Source organism: Chlamydotis macqueenii, chromosome 11 (assembly GCF_036417535.1).
Source record: "Chlamydotis macqueenii isolate bChlMac1 chromosome 11, bChlMac1.mat, whole genome shotgun sequence".
In the NCBI taxonomy this organism is placed as follows: Eukaryota; Metazoa; Chordata; class Aves; order Otidiformes; family Otididae; genus Chlamydotis; species Chlamydotis macqueenii.
Genome location: NC_141566.1, coordinates 7024557 through 7033321, shown reverse-complemented (window position 1 = coordinate 7033321; position 8765 = coordinate 7024557).

Sequence of the window (8765 nt, the reverse complement as noted above, 5' to 3'; positions counted from 1 at the left end):
ATTTGATATCAGTTTGCAGCTGCAGGGTCATTCTATTCATCAAGTCCATACCTGCTGCTTTTCCAAAGATGCAATAAATTGAGGATCTTTAATGTTTAAACTCGTAAATAAAAAGTTTAATGTAGCCATACAAGGCAATTTCTTTCAAGATCTGAGAGTGAGGTACAGAAATAAGAGAGAAGAAGACATACACCTATTAATTTATGAGACAATGCTTTTAATATTTTTTTTCCTATCATGAGAGGGATTATACAAAAAGTACATTTCCATTTCTCATTTCATTGGCAATTCTTTTGTAATAATGAAATGACAAACAATGAATAGAGTTTACATTTTCTTTTGTATTGAGCTCTGTTAAGCTCTGCCACAAATATCTACAATTTTCTTGTCACCAGTGCTGTGCTTTTCAGGCTTTTGGTTTCATATTCTTAGGCTTGTGACTGGCATAAGAATGCTGACCTCCTTTTTAAGCACAATGCTTTACAACCCAACACTGTCACATCACTTCTACTGCCAGAGGTACTAACTCACACAAATAAGTAAAAAATTCGTGCTATGCCTCCTGGTTGCAGGAAAAAAAAAGCAATTTCTTACCTGTAATTAATCAAAATATATGTAAATACAATCTATTTTATATTCTGTATTTCAGGGAGCAAACTATGGGAAACCGTGGCCTTTAGCAGTTGCGGAATATCCTGCCTACTAGGATGGCGCACGTTGCTGGAGCAGTACAGGGAGTGGACAGTACGTTGTGTTTCCTCTGGCAAAGGAGACGGGGAGAACCCATGTTAGGGAAATCACTCTGGCAACATTCTCATGCGGAGAAGTAGTGACATGTTGTATTTTACTGAACTGCCACATCCAAAACTGATCAAAGGATGATTCACTTTTACACAGTGAATAATAAAACAATGGAAATAATTGATACAAAAAATATGGGGAACTGAGCACCTTGCTTCTGAAGTGGCTTTGATGTTTATAGAGGCAACAAGAAAATAGAGTTGTTTTGCAGATACAACTTTGAGCCAGTATTAGCTATCTCATTTTATCCAAAAGATGTAATGTCTGACACATTAGAAAGAGATCTTGAGTGGCATAATTATCCCACATCTCCCTCTTCCAGAACAGTTGCACTTTTCTCTGCAACCTGCATTTTCTAGGCTTTATCCCATCTGTTACCTAGCTAGATTGTGCAGACCCTGGATCTGCTCTGCTCTTACAAAAACTTCTTAAAACTGGATGGCACGAAAGGTGAAACCCTGCCTGCACAAGTCATGTGATGTCTCTGAAAATCAGTTTAGACAAATCTGGTTCAAAGGCCTGTGTACAGCCAGCTTTTTTTGTTTGTTTATTCTGGGTTTATTCTTATTTAGCTGAAGTGAATTTGGAGTAAATAAACTTTAATGCACAGAAGTGTTGACACAGAGATTGCAACATCGTAACCTGCTGCATTTCGAATGGGTTTGGTTTAAAGCCTGGCAACCAGTGCACGTAGACAAGCTTTCTCTGGGAGCTTCAGGAATAGGCTGGGGAGGAAGATGGTTGGAAGAAGCTTTGGGCAGGAAGCGTGTTTAAATACGTGCAAGTAAGAATCTTGGCTGTGGTTTTGCTTGTGGCTTGGTAACATCATTCCAGGAAATATGTCTGGAAGTTACATACTGCTCACGTCATTTAAAAGCTAAGATAACTTTACATATTGAGACTATATATCTCCCTACCTTGAGGTTGTATGGTCTATAGAAAGAATCAAACATCCACCTTGTTTTTAATTTTGAAATAGAACACCAAGACCTGTTCCAAGGGACAGTAGGAAACTTGCATAGTTTTGTTTCATAAATAACAGTGACACAGCCTTGCTTATTGCAGATGGCTGTCATTGCAGGTTTGACTCATGAAACTAATTTGTGGCCTGCTGAAATATTCTTTCCCTAGATGCTGATGTGATCGGTTACCGAGTGAGAAGCAGCTCACCTACGCAACCACTTTCTAGCCAGGAAGAACCGAATGACGGGTTGAATACCGCCATCCACTGGCTGGCTGCAAAGAAAACTTAATCAACTTGAATTTCTCTAAGGTAACATTAAAAAGTATCTGGTGGTGTTTTGTTTAGTTTTTTTTTAACATGTTTAACTTCCCTGTCAGGACTTTCTAATCAGACTGTATGATGATGGGTTTAATCTACAGCAAGGTTACCTCAGAAATATTTTGTATGTAGGTGGCAATTAAAATAAATAAATATATAAATAAAGTTCTTAATCCAACAGATGAGTTTTGACTGTAAGGAGAATTAATTTTCCAGAACATAAGCTGTCCAGCCAGAGGAAATATAATAATTTATACACAAAGTCCAGAATACACAATCCTTCTTAATATAATTCTGTTTTATAACATTTCTGAGCTATACTTAGAATGCATATCAATGGCATTAATTCTAGCACGAGCTTTTTGTTACTGGCACAGAGATTGAAGAAGTTTCTTGGTTGCTTTATTTTTTTAAAGTCTTCTTTACAACCAACAAAGCCAGCTGGCACAATGAATCGCTCTGAGTACGGAAAGGCAGGCTCGTGATTAAGTCACAGGAGTGGGAGCGGGCATTTCCATTTCTGGCTCAGTCACAGACATCCTGGGTTATCATAGGCAAATCTGCTAATTTTCACTATCAATCAGTCATACAGACAATGCAAATGCTTGCTGGAGTGGCTTCTCCTTCCAAGGAAGGAACGGACTGAGAGCATGTTGTGCTCTAGGAGTCTCTAGCAAATGTCCTGGAAAGCCGTGGCAGCTGAACACGTCAGAGCAGTGCTAAATCTAGAGCTTTTCTAACTCATATGTGGGGATGGCACAGGCAGAAAAGTGCGCTAACAGCTTTATTTATTCTCCCTCCCTGATCTCAGAAGTTTCCAGCGAGACTTTAAACGTGTTCTTGTTAGGTAGTGACATGCCCAAGGAAGGCAGTGTCCCATTTCACCAACTGAGCAAACTCCGCATCATCTCTCCTGCCCTGATGAAGCTCAAAGTCAGCTCTGAACAATGCAGTTACTGTTTGACAACAGAGCCTTTATCTGTGCTGGTCTCGTCGTGATCCCTGGTCAGCCATCCCTGGCAACAGGGAGCAATATGTGGAGGCTTAGTGAACACAATAAAAATCTGAGACCTCACAGTAAAGGATAATTTGGAAAAGAAGAAGGTTAAAATAGATGTATGGTCCTAGCGTATTTGTTCAGTTTTAATGGGATAACCAATATGTATTTTATGTCAGTGAACATGTGCTTTAACAGAGTTCATTTCCAACACAGACAAATAAAGTGATGTTATTAAGGCAGGCCCTAATGCTGAATAGCGAGAGGCTGCTACTGATGCAGCAAGTCGAACAGTTGAGATCCTGCCTGAATTTCTGCAGGCATAGAAGATTAAAAATGCAGATGCATCTGTATCTGAACAGAAGTCAGAGGAGAGTCAACATTCCTGTAGTGCCACATCTGTCAGTTGAGGGTTATAAATAGGGGAAGTATTTGGGGAGTTTTTCCATGCCTGCAGCACTGTAGAGAAAGCAAGCAGGGAGGAGAGAAAGGAGGAGAGTACATTCACAGAAAGGAATGAGTTTGCAGTAGAAGTAAGGAGGAAGAGTAAGGTGAGAGAACAAAGGAGGAAAACTGGGAGAGGTGGAAAAGAAAAAACAGTAGTGTTTACAAAGGGAAAAGAGAACAATCACCAGCATCAAATCCTGATTTTGAATACTGGTTTCAGTGACTTAGTATTTCTCCCATGCTCTATTGAAGGACATTTTTTAAAGCATGAGAAATCTCAGAATTACTTTTACTTCTTGCAGGAGCTCAGAGATGGAAAGAGAAAAGTGATGTGCCAAAATTCCACTGAGAGATCGGCTGTTCCTTTACTTAAAAAAGGCTGAGGAACTTCATACAGCAAGAGGTAAGCTTAAAGAGACTTTTTTTTTTTGTTGAAGTTTACAACTTTGTGAATAACAGGTATTTATTGGTAAAACTGACATTACTATCCTTGTCAAAAGTTTTGGCATTATAAAGAATCAGTAGTCACAGTTTGCTGGTTACTTATAGCAGCGTTTTCCTGTGTCTGAGAAATATTTTAATGAGGTTTCTCAGTGGGGATAGCTTGGTGGTAAAAATGCAGCTGTATTTCAAAGTGCTATTCAAGAACAAAATACATGCATACATGCATGCATGCTAAATTTTCTCTTACGCACATTTCAGTTCGTAGCAGATTGTGTGTATATGACAGATCTTATATAAGAACATATGCACTGTTTTCTTTTTTTTTTTAAATACCCAACATGAAAGCATAAGTTAGAGTGTGAACATTTGTTTTATTATTTGATGAGAGTCAAAGTCCATAGCTTGAGTTGTGCTGTTGGAGTAAGGGTGTATTCCTGCCTGCTGCTGCTTTACTCTGTAGCAAGTATTTACTCTTTCTTAGGTTATCCATGTTTTAAAATGCATATATTTACTTCATCTAAGTGACACTGAAGCCTAATTACGTGTTTTGTAAAGCAGTCGGTCGTCTTCTGGTGAATGGATGGGTGACTTTTTCCCTTTCTATAGTGTAAGGAAATAATGTACTATGTCATTATTTTGTCTGATTTTTGGTGATACAAGCAATTGCTGTGTCAACATAACTATTTTAAACTTGTAAGCACCATCCTCAGTATTCTAGTTAGAAACTTCACCCTATGATCAGTAACTTTGTTGAATGTTTAATCTGTTTTTTTTCTGTAATGTTTTTTTTAACTGAATATGAAAATAAATACATTATCTTTGGATTCTGCCTTATTACAATATGTTATAGCTTTTAATGTTTAGGTTTTTATGTTCAAAATTACATAATTTATGTAATTTTATCTATCTAATTTAATTTGTATGAAAGAACACATTTTCTAAAAATATGTACAACTCGTCTTTTTCTGTATTTAATAATACAGCTTCTCACTGGATCCTTGTGGGAGGGAACTATTTATAGATGTCCATTCATTTTGTCATGCAAGAATGCTTTTGATGTGTTCCCTTGAAGCAATGGTTTTAAAAGTGAAGGAGATGACATATGGTATATTTATGATAAAATATTTGACTCGTCAGAACTGATTTGATTCTTTGCAAAGGAGTTTGACACACTTTTTCTATTAGGAAGTATTCTGGTTAGATTTCAGCTATGACTGATTTTCTTATTCTCTACAAAGTTCACGTTAAGTTGCCTGCCTTAATTTCTGGCTCTGTTCTCTTTGTTTAATAGTAAATTTCTTATTTATGCCTGCCTGCTGCTTTTTTTTCTGTGTTGCTCTCACAATGGAGTTACTGAGCAGTGTTTGCTCCAGTATGGCTGTGGAAGTTAATGGTGACTGTTGGTGCCCAGGGGGAACAGGAGTGTGGGCCTGAAACCCACAGTATCGGTAAGTTGAAGATATTTATTTTATAAAACAGAGGGAACACAATGTGTTTTCTGTACTGAGTCAAATTTATAAATAGGTTTTTTTAACAACATAAGCTATAGCATCCAGAAGGTTTGTTTTCAACATCATTAAAATAAGGACCATAACCTATAGCGTATGCAGACAGCTTTGTGCAGCTATGGATGTCTTAATCCTAGTTGCAACAGTTTATCACAGGCTTCAACAACATTGCCTTTGTGAAGCTAAAACCTCTCATGGAGTGACTTTTTGCGCTTTTCTGTTAGAACGTTGGGAATTCTTTGCTTTAGTATAAGCCCTATAGAAATATGTATCTTCATATGTGCTAGGAATACAGCATATTTGATTGGATTATTTTCTAAATAAGTTTCCTGAAATGTACAGATCAGCCTGAAGAATGTTGATTTTTATTTTTTTTTTCTCCTTGGTGTGCATATAACCTCAGTGAACATATGGATGAATATTGAGCGACTCTTGAATATGCAGTCAACATAGAGATATTTTTTCAGACTTTAGTTGCAGTTTTATAAGAAATATTTGAGTAGTTTGATACATTAATATAGGCAAATGTGTAACATTTGCAAAGTAAGATGTTTGTGGGAACAAACTCTGTAAATTCCATTTCAGTTTTGTCATTATCAGTCTAGGGTAAAATAACTTTAAGACCTTTAAATACATCAGTGTTTTACTTTTTTTTTGTAATCTGAGTAGGATGTGAATTTGAACACACTAGGGGAAAAGAAAAACTACCTGAAATGAAGTGCAATAAATTCAATGTATCTACAATAAATTTCTATCTATGGTGAATAGTAAATGAAAAATCTTGTGCACAGGTCTCCTTCTGATCCACTATATTGGGTGATTCAGTTCTTGTTCGCCCCTTCTAGCAATGGTTCTACTTCTGCAGGAAAATGTGTGGTTTCTCTGTGTGTCCTGTTATTTTGCTGACCTTTTACTTTTTAGTAATAGATTGTTGCAATATTCTCATTTTGGTGAATAAAGACATTCTGGGGAAAAATGTTGATTCAGTGGAAGTTGGTGCAGGAACCAAACTGCCTCTGTCTTCTTTCCTCTCTAACTAACTCCTTTTGGTTTTGGAAGAACTTCATAAGGATTCTCAAGATCTTCCCATGGTTATGGCATTTTGCAATTAATTTAGAATTCTTATCGAATTGCTATTTTCTTAAGGATGGTGGTTTTTTTGCTATGTCCTCAAACTACCCTGTGACAATTAAAAATCTGATTTTTAGATGAAGTGCAGCTTTTTCAGGTTTTTTAATTTCAAGGGAATATTTCTCTAACATTAGCATAAGCTGAGTTTCTCTCTAGAGAGAGAAGCATTTTTGGTAAGTGATTATTAGGATGGCTGGTAAACTGATAACTTGTTGATTTAAAAATATGGCAAATAGAATTTCATTTTGCAGAGTTCTGTTCACAGTTAACCATTCCTAAAAGTAAAAATCTGTGTAGAAGTACTTGCCTTCTACTGGAAGATGCTTGATTACCCGTTGATTTCCAGATGACTGCACAGCTGCTAAGTACTGGCAGAGGAAAATCGAATCCACTCACCCCTAAAAGGCAACAGCTGTCTCCAAGAAAGTAAGTCATGCAGTTGAACTGTCAACTTATTTTTTTACTATTTTATTATCTTCATTTCATGCTATCCTACTAACTTTTCTTTTTACTCAGGGAAGATTTCATTATTTCCCTTTCAGTTGCTAGGAACATAAGAGGGGCCTGTCTTTAATCTGGATATTAATTTTTGGCGTGAGTAATCAAAGTAGTTGTTAATCTATTATTATTTTCATCATTATTTAATCTGAAATATATTGTCTGCTTGTTCCTATTCTGAAACTGATTAGGTGATCACTAAGTACATTGTGAGGTTTTCTCTGTGTATCATGGTTAGCTCAGAACAAGCTTTTTATGTGTTACACTATTTTCACAGTCAATAAAGCACCATTTATTTAAGGCATATTGAAATCATTGAATTGTGAGCCTAGCCACTCCAAGTATAAATGCATGTGCCATGTGTAGCTCAAATGTTAACTTGATTCTAAAAAAATATTTCTAGCAATTGATCCTGTGATTTTTTTTTCTCTTTATTTGCTCTTGCAGTTTTAGGTTGCTTTGTCTTATGCTTGAGTGTCGGGTTTTTGATGGTTTATTCTTTTGAGAAAGCCAGGGGTGCAAAATTATTTTAAATCTAGTTTTCCAGTCATAGAATCATAGAATCCCAGAATGGTTTGGGTTGGAAGGGACCTTTAAAGGCCATCCAGTCCAACCCCCCTGCAAGGAGCAGGGACATCTCCAACCAGATCAGGTTGCTCAGAGCCCCGGCCAACCTGGCCTTGAACGTTTCCAGGGATGGGGCATCCACCACCTCTCTGGGCAACCTGTGCCAGTGTTCTACCACCCTCAGTGTAAACAATTTCTTCCTTAGATCTAGTCTAAATCTACCTCCCTCTATTTTAAAACCATTACCTCTAGTCCTGTCCCAACAGGCCCTGCTTAAGAGTTTCTCCCCATCTTTCCTGTAGCCCCCTTGATGTACTGGAAGGCCGCTATAAGGCCTCCCTGGAGCCTTCTCTTCTCCAGACTGAACAGCCCCAACTCTCTCAGCCTGTCAGTCTTTTTAAAGTAACGTGAACTTCAAGAGTGAAGACTTCAGTGCAGTCTCTGAAGTAGGCAAGTGCCTGCTGCCTGTTGGATTTTCAAAGGCATTTGTCCGAGAGATCATAGTATGCAATCATACGTGTTAGTGAGAAGTAGCATGTAGTATCTACCTTCTGAGAAACAGTATATTTTAAAGGTGTCTTACATCCCTACAAGATTTTCTAAAATGGAAAATGTTTCTAACTTTCATTCGAGAGCTTCAGGTAGTCTTTTCAGATAATAATTCTCTGTTTGTTCTTTGAAATTCCTGCCCATGTAGGGTTGCCCATAAATTTTGCAGACAGAATCTTGCCCAGTCTGATGGTGTTTCATTGTTTCACTTTGTTTGAGCTAGACAAAAATTTGGCTTTATTTTTTTTAAAGTATAATTTAGGGTTAGTTGAAAAGCTTTCATTAAAATTTTTGATGAGAAGTATTGTCTCAAAACCCAAGTGTCTTCAGTGTTATTTAAAATATCTCTCAATGATACAGTAAATTATAGATTTTGGATGTCATCTTCCACTATTGTATGTATTCTTTTTCCCCCCAGATAGAGCTGGGACTTTTAAACTGGACTGTTGATAGTTAAACCCATGTAACTTTCATCTTTACATTACTGCAACTATTGAACGCTATCTTTAAAGATAAATTTTGCTAATTTTAAATTGATTAT